General features: G+C 41.9%; 1 long non-coding RNA gene across 1 annotated transcript in view; it reads right to left on the bottom strand.

Moving 5' to 3' along the window:
• LOC311609080 overlaps positions 1-16,498 on the bottom strand; it is a 161,352-nt gene that overhangs the window by 65,106 nt on the left and 79,748 nt on the right. The window lies entirely within an intron of this gene.

Genomic DNA, 16,498 nt, shown 5'->3' with positions numbered 1-16,498 from the left:
ACATTACATTTTAGATGGAAATTTAGAAAAAAATTAAATCTCTACTTGATACACACACACACACACACACACATACACACACACACAGTACATGAATATATAGGCTTATATATGTGTGTGTCTTATATATGTGTCACATAAAAGACATATGCTTGCATGTATATATACAAGCATATTATAAAGTATATATGTACTCTCACATATATACACACATACATATATGTATATATGTACATATATACACACACAGACACACACATATATATGAAAGATATTTAAAAAAATATTTAAGCCAGAGTCTTGGTTACTCATAGTGCAGGCTCCCACATCTCTACCCATTGACCTACATTAACCATTCACAGAGACACTACATTGCACTTCCTCTCTTATTCTCATTCCCCGAAAGCACTAACACACGCATCATCCTTGACCTTCGTCACAGGCCTTTGTCACAGGATCACAGGCCAGAGAACTGGCATCTGGAGGAGAAGCACCACAGCGAACACTGGAGGCTGCAGAAGGTCTCTGTGCTCCTAGCACGCACACGAAGACCCTACAAAAGTCTTTGTTGTGCCTGCACTTAGCTGATAAAATAAAATTATTATTTGACTCATTTTGTGTTGTCACTGAGGGAACAATAATAAAGTCCAGAAATATCACCGGTTACACTGAACCAGCATAAACCCTTTGCTGGGAGCTCAAGGCGACCTAATTTGATGGCTCAGCCATTAACTTCTATCAAACCAAGTAGAACAGAAACGGCACAGGTTGTGGTTAAAAAACAGCAGGAGGTTGAATTTTCCCAGTGACCCAGTTTCTCTTATTCTCCCAAATGGCTCCAGGGTTCAGTTTCTCCTCCTTTCAGGGGAGGGAAAACCATGGCATGGCAGTGCATTCTTTGCCTGGCCACCTGTGCTGTGCAGTTCCTTATGGCAGGGGCTTGAAGTCTGTGAGCTTGGTGGATTGGGAGAGCTCTGAGGTTGTGTTGATAGTTTGTAGATAAGGGAGAGAGAGAAAGAGAGCCCTCCCTCTCTGCGGTTACTCCAGGGAAGCAAGTGGTGAGCCTTCTGAGAAACAGCACTCACCTTTGAAGGTGTTGCTAGGGGAAGTGGGTGTGCCGGTGCAGGCTGCCAACACCAGACTGGAAATACCGGCGGGGAATAGCTAAGATTCCAAGGTGCCAAATCATTAGGCTACACAGCACCCATGAGCCGCACTGGACCATGCATTTTTTACTTAGAAGCTTCTTGCGGGCTCTTTGGTGCAAACCTATTTTCCATGTTTTAATGTAACCCCAAAGCAAAACCAAGCCAAGTTGGAATACTTCTAGAATATTCCCAGGCATGCTTGCTGTAGATGAGGTAGCCAGTGGTGATGTAAAACACACCTTACTGCCTCTGAGCCTCTCTGTTCACACAGATAGAAATAGGGAGTGAGACCAGACAGAGACAAAAGCCACTCTGCTTCTTGGTGAGGACCCATCTTTCCTCTATAAGAAAAGAGCCACGTCTGGACCTTCAGGAAAGTTCCTGTAAATTGCCCCTGAATACCAGTAATTTTGTGTTACATTAAAAACAAACCCCAAGGGGACTGGAGAGATGGCTCAGCGGTTAAGAGCATTGACTGCTTTTCCAGAGGTCCTGAGTTCAATTCCCAGCAACCACATGGTGGCTCACAACTATCTATAATGTCATCAGGTGCCCTCTTCTGGCCTGCAGGTGTACATGCAAGCAGAGCACTGCATACATAATAAATAAATAAATAATTAAATAAATAAATATTTAAACAAACAAACAAACCACAACTCCTCTGTTTCCTAGGACCCACAGATTTAGCTATTTTGGTAACTTCATTTTTCCAGTACTGTGTTGGGAAGGAATTTCATTAGCTGGTCTCGTAGCATGACCTTTGTCAGTGGAATGCCCACTTAAAAGCTTTCCTTTTCCTGTTGCTAGAATTTGGGAAGAAAGAATTCTTTGAGTTGCACCACCAGGCTGTCTTTCCCAGGCTTTCAGAACGCACATGCCATACATTAGAAGTAGGTTGGCTCATCAGTAGCAGAGAGATGGCAGATCGTGCTAAAAGAATATACTATAGACAGTATCACAGAACTTTCTCTCTGTTCTGTCCCTCCCCTGCCACCACCACCACTACCAAGGGCCTCCATTATTCAGTATCTCCCCTAAAGCCAACAGGGCATAGCTTGGTGCACAGTGGATAAGGAAGATACAGACTCCTAGCCCTGATACCTTGGACTGTAGTCCTGGCTGCACAGTGTGCTGGTTGAGCAAGTCCAGGCATCTTATTTAATCTCTCAGTGCCTGCACAAAAGGACAGGAGGTAGGAGTGGGCAATTATAACTAGACTGGTTGCTTTAAAATTTATGTGAATTATCCTTATGAAGTTCTCAGAAGAGTGTGCCACAACACAGAACAAGCATGAGCTTATTCGTGTGCCAAGGTCCCCTCCTGCCCCCTGGCAGCCCTGTATCAGCTGAGCCATTGGCACCATTATGCAACTTGCCTCTGTAATGGACTACGCTATTCCTCTAGCCTGCATCCACGGCAATTATGGGCTAGAGTCTCTAGGAAACTATGAGATAAAAAGACCCTTCCCTCTCTTAAGCTGTTTCTGTCATATATTTGGTCTCAGAGATGCAAAGGTAACCAGTGCATTCATTTGTTCACAAAGGATTAATGTTGATTTGTCTGTTCATTCTTCAACCTTTTGATTTTGATACCCTGATAGAGCCAAACAAATTTCTATTAAGAAACCTAAATCACTGGGCTGATAAGATGGCTCAGAAAGTAAAGGAGCTTGCCACCAAACCTAAAAACCTGAGTTCATTTCCTATGACCCACATTGTACAATGGCAAAACCAACTCCCCATAGCTGTCCCCTGACTGCCACACATGCATAATTTGGCACACACACACACACACACACACACACACACACACACACACACACACACGCACAAACACTAAATATATGTGTAAAAAAAATTTAAGAAAGAACTGTGAGCTGTTTTGAAATTCACCTGAATTGGATTGATTGGTAGCTTGGAGGATAAAACAAATACAGGTGATAAATCAGCCAGCCTAACCCATAGCAGAGCATTTGATAACAGGCTCACCTTCGATTAGCCCTGCCTCGTAGTGAGTCTGCTTGCCCTACATTTGAAACAGAAGTACATCCCTTTTTCTAAAAAGCGTGTCACATAGGAGCTGTTGGATCTAGTTTGCGTTGACTATACTGCTGAGACCAGCAGTTAAAGCCTTGTGTCTCGCAAAGTTAAAGTTAACGTGTCTAGATCAGCCCAAGAACGCCTTCTCTACAACTTGGCTCGGATGTCACATTTTCATTTTCAAATTTAATTTTAGAGCTCTTGCTACTGTGCAGTGAAATCACAGGACTCAGTGAAACATATATCTCACATTAAAAAAAAAAGCCACTGACATGCGAACCAGGCTGGCAGAGAAGCCATCTTGATGTTCTCAAGTGCAGGCAGAAGCCCAACTCTCCAAGTCCACACCAAGACTTTGAGTTTCTATCTTAATGTATACCAGAACTTTCTCTGTGTTCAAGGCAGATGGGGGGGGGCACAAGGGGGGAAGAAAACTTTCTCCTTAAGCTTAAACTTTTCTGGAACTTCTGATAGTTCACATTAAACATCACAGCAAACAAGATGTAATGAATAAGAAACAGATGCCTCACCGTGCTCTGGACACACTTGCGAGTTTTAACTTTAGGAATGCTTGGAGAGAAAAGAGCTGGTGAGATAATAAATTGACCGTGGCTGTGTTACATTATCCTATAATGAAAACAGTCTTTACCACTTGAACGTAAAAGGTCTGTTTCCAGTGAGTTCTAAAGCTTGCATTGGTTCCTGGGTCCTTAATACTACCACACTGTTAACTTATTTATGGAATTAAAAGCTTTTGTACTGTTTTCTCATGAAGCGTATATTTCTAGAACAATAATTGTCTTGTTTTCTCTAACTGATTAAACACTCAGCATTGTTCTCCTTTAAGCCAACTAATTATTTACACATGATCACCTAAATGACATGGCATACAGCCACATAGGGACATGTACGCCTAATTTTCTTTCACTGTGTCTGCAAGAAGAGGGCAAGAAACAGCAATATTTTAATTTTTTCCATGTATATATGAACTATTTTACAATGGTGTGACCTTTTTTATGAAAAAAATTAAGATCAGAATCCACTTATATATGTTTCAAAGCTGAAGATTTTAAGGGGATAGTTTGTTGATTTTCCCCACTGCATAAAAAGAAGTTGAGAAGGAGACTTTAATTGTATTCACTGTGCATGCTCAAATCTACATGAGCACATGGTCAAATCTACATAGTATAAAAAATATGCCTTTAATCCCAGCACTTGGGAGGCAGAGGCAGGCGGATTGCTGTGAGTTTGAGGCCAGCCTGGTTTACAAAGCGAATCCAGGACAGCCAAGGCTACACAGAGAAACCCTGTCTCAAAAAACCATAAATAAATAAACCAACCGACAAACAAACAAACAAAAAATAAAGGCTGTGCTGCCGAGACTGCTGCTTCTGTGCTTCGTGAGATGCTCTGCTTCTTGCTCATGAATATGTGGAACAAGCACAAACATACAAGACACCAGAAATGTAGCTGTGCCTCGTGTCTTTTGAACAAGTTTCTGAACTTAACCATCATTACGGTTAGCTGCACAGTCTCTTAGACCCTCATTCAGGCATGGCCCCTTCTTTGGAATTCAGACATGAAACATCTGGATCAGGCAGAACTAAGGAAGAATATGTGGCTATCCATCCTGGAAGAGCAGTGGGTCTAGATTTACAGAGAAGGCATCTCTCTAGAGAACAACTCTCCATATATATGTGTGTGTGTGTGTGTGTGTGTGTGTGTGTGTGTGTGTGTGTGTGTGTGTGTGTGTGTCTGTGTTTTGCTTGCATGTATGTCTGGGTGCCACATATGTGCAGTGCCCCCTGAGGCCAGAAGGAGGCATGGAAACCCCTGGAACCAGAGGTACACAATGTTAGCCACAACATGGCTCGGGGGACTGAACCTGAGACCTGTGGAAGAGCAGCCAGTGCTCTCAGCTGCTGAGATTTCTCTCCAGCCCATAGATAATCATTATTAATACTTGAACTGTCTATGTATTCTACTACATACAGCTACCATATTTTGGTCTCTAAGCCTCCACTCCCCAGTAATACGATATTTAATGAAGAACACATAAGTATATTATATTCCCAGTCCTTCCTAACTTGTATCCTTTGGCCCAGGAGAGTAGATTTTGAACATTCTTACCCAGCATTCATTCCATTATGAGACTAACCACATTTCATTAGCTCTTCAGGGGACTAACGGATGGCAGAATACGTTCCTTCTGCCTTAAAAGTATGCTCCTTTGGCATAAAGATTATTCGAGCCATATATTTGAACACAACAGGGGCCACGCTGAAATATCAGGCTCCCTGTTCCTTCAAAAACAAGATTAAAAAAACTCACCATATGAAAAGTGTAGGAGGAAAAATGATATTAGTGTAACTAGAGACGAAGAGGGAAAGTTCAGAAAACCCATACAGAGAGCCTTTATCTGCCTGATGACGTTTTAAGTATGACCTGCCATAGCCCCTCTGCCTTGTCATGTTTTCAGAATTTACTACACTTTGTCCATTCGGTGTGTAAGTGTTTCACTTGCCTCCCTTTTTTGGGTCTTCTTCTCCTCAGGGTGGCTCCCACGACATGTATGCTTTTCTTCTGTGAATTTGTGTCAGGTCAGATTAACTCTTAGATCCTGCCTGAGACCCTTGGAGAGTGCAGGGAAATTTATTTTCTTCTCCTATAGTTTACAAAAGTCCTTTTTTGTGTGTGTGCCATCTGGTCACCGGACAGGGATATGTACAATCAGATTGCCAAAAGAAAGATTATTAATTAGCTTATTGAGCTACGCAGTGCACGTCACTCAAGAGGAGCACAGTGAAGAATGTGCCATCAACCTGAACTTCCACAAGACCTTTACCAAAGAGCAGCAACTTTTCAGAGACAGGACAAGACAATGGAAATGAGTTTTGGCTGTTGAAGGCAATACGGTATAGGAGGGAAATGCGCGAGGGACACTGATGGCGTGAGGCTTGATGTGAGATGCAGCTCCATCTTTATGCTGACTCTATTTTTCTTATGGCTGTAAAACTTGGCCAGTTGGGACTCTTGGAAGACCTAATTTTTTCAAAATATTTTGCTTTCGGTTAAATAAGGAAAGCTAATTGTAGGCCTCTTTGGGCACATCTGTTGATTTCTGCTTGCCTCCAGCTCAAAATAAATCGTTATGTCAAAGTGACATTCTTGGGAATAGCGTGTTTTGGCGACAGCATATTGTGATCCGAATGGTCAATTGTTTTATTGCCCTATTATAAATCTGTTTATAGATGAGCCCAGAAACAGCTAAGATCTATGTTTTCCCATTCTGCAGGCTTAATTTTATCTTTAGGTGTAATTTGCCAACTCTTACATTATAGGGTATTTTGTAGAGTTAATCCTGCCATCACACATCACCAAGCCTTCCTGTTTAGTATGTCTGTCACTTATGCCCCGCCCCCCCCATTTTTCATTTCTGACACATTTAATCTGGTCTTAACTTCGTGTTTTTATCAACAAAGATGAAGTACATGGGTTTAAAGTTATTCCACTGAACAACATTTGAACCAAAAAAAAATCTCACTGGCAAAAATCACGAAGAGAAAGACTATGATTTCTGTTTTATTGAGGTGGTTTAGTCCCATTATATCATATGTTTTTAAGGGGGTACGTGTTCACCGTGCTTGTGTGGGAACTGCTATGTAGCCTTCCAAGTATCCCCACCTACTCTAATTAGACTTGCATTGTAACAGTTTCTCCATCTGCTATTTCCTTTTGGCAGATGGATTTTTTAAAAAGTATTCTCAATCTTGCTTGTCAACACACATTTGTACATACAGTGGATATTTTGCTGTAATAACACAAGGCAGCAACCTATTAAGGAAGAAGACCTATAAATAGCTCAGCCTCCAAGACTACCATTAACTGCTAGAGGGAAGTGGATCAACCTAGTCTGTTGGCACCTGTCCTTTCTGCATCTGACATTTTATTCTAACGACCACCTATATTCCTGAATTAGTGGACTGCCTGTGCTACATATTTATCCACTTTTCTAAGTCCCTTAAAATGCAATGAAACATAAAACACTCCATCTCTAGAAAATTTGAATATTTCCACACACTTTAGTGATTTTCAAGCAAATTCAGCATGATCAACATCATGAACACACTTTGAAATACAAGGGTGTTTCTCTCTCTCTCTCTCTCTCTCTCTCTCTCTCTCTCTCTCTCTCTCTCTCTCTCTCTGTTTGGGGAATAGATGGATTGTGTAAGACAAAATTCTTCTTCTCCTCCTCCTCCTCCTCCTCCTCCTCCTCCTCCTCCTCCTCTTCTTCTTCTTCTTCTTCTTCCTCCTCCTCCTCCTCCTGCTGCTGCTTCTGCTGCAGGCATTATGCTGGGCAGGTTCTAAGCTATTCTAATCCTACTACCCTTAAAACCTACGTAAAAGCTTGTCACTTGCCAATATGGTGGCTCCCTAGCGGCTTCTGCTCCATCAGTCTATCCTCGTGGCACACTTCCCTTGGCCTGGTGCCCCATTCCATCCAGTCATCAAGCTCCTTTCTTCTTCCTCACCTCTCTCCTTCTTTTACATCTTCTCCTTTCTCTCTCCTCCTCCTAGCCTCATGGTCCCTCTGAGACCCCAAGCCCAGGAACCTAAGCTCTGCCTACCTCTTTTCTGCCCAGGCTTCAGCAACCTTATTAACCAATTAACTTTGAATTAGGTAAAGCAAAATTTATACAACAAAGACAGGTGTACGTGAGAATGTGCTCATCTGGGCAGCAGCCAGATCTTGGGGGCCAGTAATTAGCATTAGAATACATAGCACCAGACCAACCCACAACAGAAAAAAATTTCAAGATTTTTTTTCTTTTCCTTTTAAGAAAATCTAATTTATTTTTAATTTATATATTTACTTTAAAGCCCAACTGTAGCCCTCTCCCTCCTCTCTTCCCAGTCTTTCCCTCCTACATCCCTCTTCGCCCTCCCATTCCCCTTGTCCTCAGAAAAGGGATGTCCCCACCAACCCACCCAGCACATCAAGTCTCATCAGGACTGAGCTCACTGGAGGACACCATTCCTAAGAGGTACTGGTACTGTCCTCATTACCTGCAGTAACACAGGGACCCAGCAGAAAGGAACAGTGAGGGTAAGATGAAGGAATGAAGTATGAGCTATTAACTTTAGCTAAAACTTATTTTATTTTCGTCACCACCTGTCCTTTAAGTAGTCAGTTGTTATAGTCCCATCCCATGCCCCTGGTGGCATTTGGTCTCCTGGAAAAGATCAAAAGATGCCCTTGGAATTTGAGTATAAACAGCATTCCAGACTCGCTGCTGACCAGATCAATGGATCCATAACCAGGTGAGAAATGTGAGTGTACTTCTGAAGCGGGTTCAGCTGTGGGCCTGGAACATGTCCAGTGTCAACAGTTAGAAAGGAGGGGGAAGTGTGGCTAAAGAAGGAAAGATGCTGTCTGCTGTTCACCCATGTTTATCAAACATATCCCTTTCACTTTCAGGAGAAAGCTTGTCTTGCAATTCTTTATCTACAGTTAAAGAGTTGGATACCTACTTTTTCCTAAGGCTCATTTTTATCTTAAAGACACAACCCTCTTCGGCAATAGAACTGGCTTTTCTTCTACATTAATTCCTAGAGATATCAGCCATCACAGGACACTGTTTTGTTCTTCATTTTTCAGAAACATTTTGATTGTGTATTAAAAACCAGGTTCTAAAGAACATACCCTGACTCTGGCTCTCTTTCTTTGGGAGCTTGAAGGCTGACAAAGGAGATACACACCATCTCTTATTCTACAAACTCTGGAATGTACACCCCGGCCCAACACGTGAGGCTCATCCAAAACTGATAGCTGGTCGTACCTGTTATGCACTTACCAGCAGATTTATACAAGGGCAACATAACACAATACAACATGTGATTCTTTCTCCAGTATTTTGTTGTAATATTTGAAACCCAGCTTTTAAAAGGATTTAACTTCCTGAGACTTTTGACAATACACAGTGTTGAAGCTGAGCTTTAAAGTCTAGGCTGCCAGGAGGGGATTTATAAATGTTATCACAGAGGCATCTATGTGTATGTGGAATAGCTTAGAACTAGCTGAACTACACACACACACACACACACACACACACACACACACACACACACACACTTCTTACTCCAGATCTGTAATTTTTCATATATTTTAGGAGAGAAGGTGTAATGAGGAAAAGTAGGGAAGGGACCGAATTGCCAAAACTTGTAAGAGATGATAGAATAAAAGAATGACTAAGTACAAGGAAAACATTATATAAAAATTAAATATTCAGAGAAAGCCAACAAAACCCATTTTAATTTTTAGGGTAAATATTGTTACAATATGAACAATTATTAAAATGCCTGCGGAATGTTCTCCTAAAGTTAAGAGTGTGGCTTTTCTATGACAATGTCAATTCCAAAGTCCAACAATACAGTTATTAATGTTTACAATGTCTTCCACAAGATCATTTATAAAACTCTGTGGCTCGGGTTTAGGAGTTCTCCCAAAGAAAATGGAGTGACACAGTTTTCTCTATCTCCCAATCTAAGTACAACTCAAAACTGCAGGCATTTAACTACAAAAACTGCGTGAAGACTCGAAAGCCTAGAGATGGCGAGGCCGCCTGGCCAGAGAGTTTGAATCTGAGGGGCATGAAGCCACTAGGCATGAAGCCACGAGATCCCTGGCTGCTCTTCTTGCCTCATTGATTCCAGACTTGGGGCAGGAGAAGGCGGCCTCCTGGAAACAATAACGAATGCAGACAAAAATAAAAACAAAAGCTAAACAGAAAGAAAAACCAGCCGGAGCACGGTTTCTTTAGCCAAAATACTGTGAAAGCAGGAACCAAGGATGAGAGAGAGAGCTGTTAAATAACCATGGTCCCCAATTTAACAAAATGCCACAGTGCGGAGGGGATGCTGAGAGAGAGAGAGAGAGAGAGAGAGAGAGAGAGAGAGAGAGAGAGAGAGAGAGAGAGAGAGAGGAGCTTAGACTCTGAGCTGATAAGACTACAGTCTCGGGAAGCTGCCATAAGGTGCTTCAGCGTTTTACTAGGATAGTGCCAGGGAAAGCCAGGGAGTTTCTGTTGGCTGGTAGTAAGACATTTCCTGTCTGCTGTGTCAGTGGAAACTATGTGAGGAAATCAGACTCCAGTATCTGGTGATCAGCCATAAGGAGTGCTTCTATACCTTGCATATATCAGTAAAGACCAGATGGGGAATGTGTTCTCTCACAGCTACTTGGGGATTAGCAACCACTTATCTCTCTGCAGAATCCGTGTTAAAAGGAAATGCTCGACGAAACAAACCTAAGAGATTTAAGTATCACAGGGAGTCTTGTAGGCTCAATTTTCTTAACCAATTATATTTTATTATAACTTATTAACTGAGCATACGCCATTTATAACCCGACTAACCAACACAATAAAAAACGAGGATTAACGAACACAATAACAAAACCATAAGGGTATCAGTCCTGGAATAACCAACAAGATGTCTTCTACCAGAACCTGGAGCAACCAAAACCCAGAACATCAGCAGGAGCTAGAGCCCCTCAACAAGAGCTGGTGCCTTTAAGTCTTCCCTCAGAGATTCTCTCTAGGAGCATCTCAAGGTGGAGCCAACACTATCCCAACTCTCCAAAAAGCCCCGCCTCCAGTTGTGGGCTCATTTATATATCTCCTCCCAGGGTCTGTTCACAAGATCTTTTGAACTGACAACAATCAAGCTCCCACACAAGGTGGTTGGTCTTCTAGTGGATTAACCTCACCTGTTTTCTCAGAAGACCATTCCAATCCCACACGTGGGATCCTAAAAAATAGGTTTATCTCTCCCTCAGAGTCTCCTTAAAGAAGGCAAAAGCACCCAGGTTTCAGCTGAAAATTGATCTTCATAGTAAGATAAGCAAGATTGGATAAAGAAAGGAAGTGCGTGGTGACTGGAAGACAGTGATGCAATGACAGAGACACTATCTGGGAAGGATTTTAGAGCCTCTGCGTGAAACATGCTTCTGTGGGCGCTCACAATCATAGTGCAAACAAACCAATAAACACCCAAAGCACAAAAAAGTCTTAGCAATTAATTAGATGATACAAAAAAGTTATACCCACAAAGTCTCACCAACATGAACCACCCAAATGTGGGCTAAGCAAGGATGATGACAGTGAACAAACGAGAAAGGGGGAAAAGCCAATGAGGTCTTAGCCCCTACACAAAGAACCACAGACAGCTGAGTGAGTAAAGCTGAGAGTAGGAGCAGTGGCCGGCCCTCCCTAGGGAAGAACACATCAATTAGCCGTCCAGTGTCAAAAGCTCAGTCCTGAAAATACAATCATGAATAACATGATACGGACCCAACAGATTATATTTAGGAATATGTATATATATATAGGAATAATGAATGGGAGAAAGGTCATGAATCTGAAGGAGAGCAGGGAGGGATGTATGGGAGGGTTTGGAAGGATGAAGGGGAAGGAAAAATGTAAGTAAATTAAAACCTCAAAAATTAACAACAGCAGCAGCAGCAGCAGCAAGAGAACCAAATGCAAACTCTCAAAATAAGAAATAAAAAATGAAAAAAAAAAAAGCTCAGTGGCTAGAACCAGAGTGGCAGCTGACCCTGTACTGTGTTCTTTGCTTACCACAGAATGGACGTGAAGGACAAAAAGATAACATGAACATTTCCATATGTTTGAAAATAATAATAACACACACATAGATAATCTATAAAGTACAGAAACGTTCATGGAAAATTTGAAATTTAATTAAACAGACAAAAAACAGCAATGTATAAAACTTGACGCTCACTGCCAAAGAGACTCTGAGAGGGAAGCTGAGGGTGTCAACAGGAGGAGAGGGGAGAAAGGGAACAGTGCGGCTGTCAGTGCGTGCCCTCATCTTCAGATTATTGAGAGAAGAAAGTAAAGGCAAGGCAGGGAAGAGGAAAGCACGGGAGCCAGGAGAAGTGAGCGAACGGGCCTACAAACAGACAACAGCAGCAGCCATGGCACAAAGCAGTGGCTTTAAAGATTAATGCAGTGGATAGACTTATAAAACCAACAAAGAAAAGGAGGAAAGCTTATGCAAAGAAGAAACACCAGATATTGCTGCAAACCCTGCAACTAGCAGAGGAATAACCAGGAATAGAGTTGTCTGCTCTAAAAACACAAATTTGATAATATAGATGGAATAGATGGACTGAAAAAAATGCAAACTACTAAAACTCACCCAATTCAAAGTCGACAATTAAAATAATTTTAATTATTAAGTAATTTGAATTTGTGATTAAAAACTTCCTTGAAAGATGTCCAGGCCCATATAATCATATTGGAGAACTCATACAAATATTTAAGAGAAAGTAATATCAATTCCATATAGTCTTTTCAAGAAAATATTAGAGACTATGCTTGCTTTATGAAAATAGCATTATCTTGATACTGAAATCAAATAGGAGAGGGGCCAACACTGGAAAACAATACCAGAATTAAATCAGAAGCTCCACCTGCCCATAAGAAATTAAGTTTGGCAATATTTTTAAATTATTATGTACCTTAAACAAGCGGGGTTTATCCCAGAAAATTTAGGCAGTTTCGATTTCCCCCACATCAATCATTGTTCACCATATTATAGTGAGAAAAGTATTATAACCAGCACACAGCAAGAAAGTAGTATTTACCTACTGTAATAAAGAATGAGCGAAGCTAGCCAAATAGAGCATACAGAATAATGGAAACAAATAGAGAGTCAGCAATAAAATCATACCAATTACATAAGTAACAGTGTATATATATATATATATATATATACACACACACACATATAACCAGTAATATCATTTTGATGGACAAGAAAATAATACTGGTAGTTGAGACATTGCCATCAAACAGGAAGAAAATCTCTGAGTTTTAGACCAGTTCTGGCAAAATATGGATGTATAGTTAATTATCTTCAGCCTTCAGAGTCCTCACAGGGGAAAAGAGTTACAGACAAGCTCTTCCCCACTCTGTCTAGAGCCATAACTCAGACAGCGAACTATCGCTTCATTCTTAAAACGTTGGATTGCCAGTGTTTCGTATCTACATGTAAAGGTTTTATGTTTGGAGTTGCTGAAATATTTATTATAGTCGAAAGTAGTATTTACTCAAAAGCGTCACTCATTCAAATTATGTTTTGAGTTAAATGGGTGTTTTTGCACAGCCTGGGAAGGCAGCCATTGTACATGAGATTGTTTCTTAGATAATACGTGTTCCCAGATCCTAGTATCCAATCAGATCAATCCCAGTCACAATAGAAGCCTGTGAACACAATGACTATTGTCAGCTTAGCTATTCACTGAACAATAGGAAATATTTATAATTCAGCCTAGTCTTCAATTCTTCAGTCCCCTTTCCCCAGCCAGGCAGAGCTTGTCTTTTGCTCAGTTTGCTGTCCGTGCCTTCTCCAGGGGTGTTTGCTGTGTCCCCATTCGAGTGCTTTTGTTCTAGAGATCTAGTGGAAGGAGAAGGTTGGAAATGAATCCCGAGACACAGATGATGGTGGAAAAGCCTCAGTCACAATGTGCCCAGCACTGAGCCATTCGGAGGCTCTGTCGTCCCTGTGCCAACCTGCACGTTACTCCGAGGAAACGCGTGTGCAGTTTGTAGAAAGCAATTCACTGAACATTTTCTGGAGTGACTAACCTGCCAAGGCATTCGCGAAAGTCTGTGGATGTTCGGATGAATGCTTTCAAAGGGCTTAAAGGTCAGGCTGCCCTAATCTCTGAGTGTCTCTCGCTGACAGAGTTCATCAGACTCTAAAGCTAAAGTCTCTTGGCCGGGGCAGGCCCATCACCTGGACTACGCTCAGCTCCTATCCCAGCACAGGACCAGAAGCTGACAATAAAAATGTATTTTTTAATGTGAGACCAGAACCATGAGGAGCTGGCAGTGGGGGGATTAACTACCTGTGGGATAGGTTGCCGATGGACTCTTTATTTTATAACCTCCTCTCAGGGTGTGCCCAAGGGAAACTAGGGAGACATAACTCAACACACATAGAAAGCAATATGCATATGAGATTGAAACAGCAAACCAAAGTCATGCAAATTCTCCTGATGGAAAACCGGAAGCAATACACAGGGTATCAGGTAATGCTCGTGGTCAGGGGAGCTTAAGCAGTTTGCTCTCAGTAAGCTGAACTACAACTCTGACATCACAGAGGACAGTTTTCTCAGGATATAATCTCAAGCAACTGTGGAACTTGCTGGAAACTGCTTCTCAAACCTTTCCCTAATGCTTGCAAAATTGCACACCATTCCCAAGACTCACAGTAAATCAAGGGCTTGGGCCAGGAAACAGCTGTACCATTTCTTGGGTTGCTTTTTTTTTCTCCTTCCGTCTGTGGAGCTGGAATGAGTCAGCTGTTGATTTCAACTGGCAACCTTCACAGCACGTCTGAGATGCTTCAGGGATCCCCGCTCTTCTGCAAGGCTTCCCAGAAGACCCCAAATCTGCAGGACGAGTGTGCCACCTTCAGAAGTGAAATTCTGTAGATGGCCGAGGAACGGCTTCCTCTCACTTTTAGTCTGTAATGAAGAACCTTCTCCTTAAAGATAGAGTGGTTTTGCTTTTTGTTTAGTTTTGTTTTGTTTTCTGTTGTTTGTATATTTGTTTATTAAATAGGGCATCACCATGTAGCCCGGGCTGGCCTCAAGTTTGCAATCTGTAGGCTTCAGCTAACCAAATTCTGGCATTACAAAAGACAGGCTCATAATTTTCAAACAAAAGGTGACTGATACATCTCTAGGCTCTTTCGAACTTGTGTATGGTGGGGTGTGGTAGCTAACTTCTACATCCACAAAACATAGTTCAGAATTGAACTATGACAGTTTATTCCAAGCTTCACAATCACTCAGCGCTGTCTACCGATAGAAATAGTAGAATTTATAAAGACATAAATCTTTGGGTACCTATTCTAATTTTCCTGTCATACTGGTAGAATCAGATCTTCTTTAACTACCACTTTCCTCTTAAAAAAAAAAAAACCCAAGAATCTAATTAGAGCAAGTGGGATATGAAATGTCTCTGTGCAATCACCAGCTAGCAGCCTCTTCAGTCACCTCTTGAGGAGTCTGTGGGATTCCTGTTCGAATTTGTTGGATTCAAGCAGCAACATTTACAGCTGTCTCACCCTTGCTCTTCAGGAAAGTGGCAGGTCAGCCCTAGCTTAACGCGTTCCTCTCTCCCCTCCCTGAGTGCTGGGAAAGGGCTTCTACTTATTCATCATGAGGATAAGAGGGAGATTGACTTGGATTGGACTTCCAAGCTCAGCGAGCCAGCACTGCCGAGAACAGGGACGCATGGTTAGATGTTTTCCTTTCACGGGTCTAGAATGATTTGTGATGTCTACTTTTTCATGGGCGCCCATGCCTTGTGGGATCCAGAGTATCAACAGACACTTGAGGAAGGTGGTGGGAGCGGGGGAATGAGGGTGACCTCTGATTCCAGCAGATACAGCAAGTGGCTGAACTGAGCAGAAGACAGGCCGATACTAAAAGACTTGATTAGAGAGGAGGAAGGATGGACGGCCCTCCCTACAGGGAGAAGAACCTCAAACCATCAGGACTTGCTCTTGAGACAATGCTGAACGTGTTCAGAGCTCCCTGTTCTGAGGACACGCTCGTAAACTAGATTTGTAAGGGACATGCGAAGGCAGGCGACAGAAAAGCAGAGGCCATGTTCAGAAATCCTTGAGAAAACACACCAGCTAGGAGCCTGACGTGGCAATTTACATGAGAGATTATGTAAGTTTCAATTAGGGCCATTACAGGAGGATTAAGTTAATTGGATACACTTAAAGGGTTCTTTTGAGTTAGAATTGACAGAAACTCATGCTTAACTTATTAATAAAGGAAATGAATATTCATATGAACTGAGGAAAAGACCCTTTCCAGGAAGACTCCCATAGTCCTGCTTGGGATGCCAGAGAAAAGCCATGTCCTCCCATGCCGTGTTCTCCCTGGAGTTTGAATTGGACCTCCATAAAAAAATAAACTTTCCTCCAGGGTCATCATCAATTTGGTTTCTCGCCACACAGAATGTAAGAAGGCTGGAGAGTCAGAACTTACTTCTCACCCAAACTGAACCTGTCTCATTATTATGTTTATTTGACTTATTTCATGATTCAAAAGGTTGGCTTGAACCCAGGACCTATACCATGCTAGGTACTATTACAATCTATGGCTCTTCCTTCTTTTTACTTAAACAAATATCAGTAGGTAGGACATTTGTTTTTAGAAGCTAAGTTCAAGCTTGAGACCCAGGGACAAATGATCTT

Source organism: Acomys minous (assembly GCF_964271855.1).
Source record: "Acomys minous genome assembly, chromosome: 11".
Taxonomy (NCBI): domain Eukaryota; kingdom Metazoa; phylum Chordata; class Mammalia; order Rodentia; family Muridae; genus Acomys; species Acomys minous.
The sequence above is the reverse complement of the archived record's forward strand: the minus strand, read 5'-3'. Positions and strand labels throughout refer to the sequence as shown.